Here is a 2,500-nt window from a genome sequence, read left to right as displayed (position 1 = left end):
TATTATTATTATTATTATTATTATTATTATTATTATTATTATTATTGTTATTATTATTATTATTATTATTATTATTATTATTATTATTATTATCATTATTATTATTATTATTATTATTATCATTATTATTATTATTATTATTATTATTGTAAATATCATTATCCTACTCCTTTTCGTTATTATTATCTTTCTTATTATCATTTTCATAATTTTTCTTCGAAGCAATTTCACTAAATTAAAATAGTCAGACCACCATTTTATGCACATTTATCATGTACACGACTTTCCTAGGGGGGGGGGGGGTAAGAAAACGGTAAAAGGGAAAGAGAAAGATAGGAGAAGAAGAAAAGGGGAGAAGGGAAAAGAGAGGAGAATGAGGTATAAAGAGAAAAGGGAGGATTGGGAAGGGAAAACATAGAGGAAACGGAGGGGACTTCAAGAGGAAAAGGAGGACGGGGAAGGGGAGAGGGAGGGGGAAGGGAGAGGGGGTTCCGGGGAAAAGGGGAATAGGAGAAGGAGGGAAGGACGTAAGGGAGGGAAGGAGGTGGGGGAGTTTAGGGAGGAAGAGGAGGAGGAGGAGGAGGAGTGAGTTGAAGGAAGCTTTGGGGGAAAGGGGAATGGAGAGGGAGAGGGAGAGGGAAGGGGAGGCGAAAGGTAGAGGGAGGATGGTGGAAGAGAAAGGCAGAGGGAAAGGGGAATGGAGAGGGAGAGGAAGAGGGAGGAAGGTGAAAAAGGGAGAGAGAAGTGCCTTTTATTTGGTTCGACTGCGTGGAATTTCCACGGGTTTCGCTAGTAAAGATAATAATAATAGTGATAATGGTAATGATAATATTAATAATGAAAATGATAAGGATAATAGCAAAGTAAATAGTGATAATAATGATGATAATAATGGTAATAATAGGAATAATGTAACAATCATCATAATGGTAATAATAATAGTGATAGTAATGATAACAGCAATAATAAAAACAAAAATATATTAGTAATAATGGTCATAATGATAATGGCAATAATAACAGTAGAAATATCAATAATAGTAGCATTACTTATAATAACAACAACAATAACATATAAGGATAAAAATAATAATATTAACAATACTAGAAATCATAACATTAACAATATTAAAAACCATAACACTAACAACAATAAAAAAATAATAATAACATTTCACTCAAAATATAAACAAACAATCTGGTACAAAAAAAAAAAAAAAAAAAAAAAAAAAAAAAAAAAAAAAAAAAACAGGGTCACATAAGGTCAACCTGAGAGAGCGCTTTAGGGCCGCTGCTTCGATGCTCTCTCACCGCGACCTTTTTCAGGGTACAGCATTAGACCTTTAATCTTCCTTTATCTTTCTCTCTCCTTTTCTCTTTCTCTCTCGCTTTCTCTTTCTCCTTCTCTTTTTCTCTCTTTCATAATGATGATGATGATGATGATGATGATAATAATGGTAATAATAACAACAGTAGCAATGGTAACAATGATGATAAAAGAAATAGTAGTAGTAGTAGTAGTAGTGATAATGATAATAATAATAATGATAATAATGATAATGACGATAATGAAGATAATAATAATAATAATAATAATAATAATAATAATAATGATAATAATAATGACAATAATAATGACAATAATAATAATAATAATAATAGTAATAATAATAATAACAATGGTAATCATAATAACAACAATACCAATAATGGTAACAATGATGACAACAATGATAATGACGATGGTGATGATAATGATAGTGATAATAATAATGATAATGATTATAATCATGAAAATGGTAATGTTAATAATAATAATAAAAAAAATAATAACAATAATAATGATGATGATGATGATGATGATGATGATGATAATAATGATAATAACGATAATAATAATAATAGTGATATTATAATACTGATAATGCTCACAATAATAGAAATGAAAGTGATAATAATGATCATGGTAATAATAATATTGATAATTATAATGATAATAATAATAATAATAATAATAATAATAACAATAATAATGATAATAACAATCACAATGATAATAATAAAATAACAATAATAATAGTCATAATAATAATAATAATAATAATAATAATAATATAACAACAACGATAACAAAAGAAACATAACAACAACAACAACAACAACAACAACAATAAAAAATAATAATAATAACAGTAATAATTATAATAATGATAATGATAATAATTTGAATGAAATCGATAATGATAGTGATAAAGATAATGATATCGTTACGACAATAACTCTGATAATCATAATAACAGTGATGATGATAACTGTAATAGAAATAATGATAGTAATAATGATAATAATAATGATAAAAAGAACAAAAATAATAACAGTAATGATAATGATAATAATGATCATGATGATAATAATAATAATAATAATAATAATAATAATAATAATAATAATAATAATAATAATAATAATAATAAGGATGATGATAATAATAACAATCATTA

Source organism: Penaeus monodon, chromosome 7, assembly GCF_015228065.2.
Source record: "Penaeus monodon isolate SGIC_2016 chromosome 7, NSTDA_Pmon_1, whole genome shotgun sequence".
Taxonomy (NCBI): domain Eukaryota; kingdom Metazoa; phylum Arthropoda; class Malacostraca; order Decapoda; family Penaeidae; genus Penaeus; species Penaeus monodon.
This window is presented reverse-complemented; position numbering follows the sequence as displayed.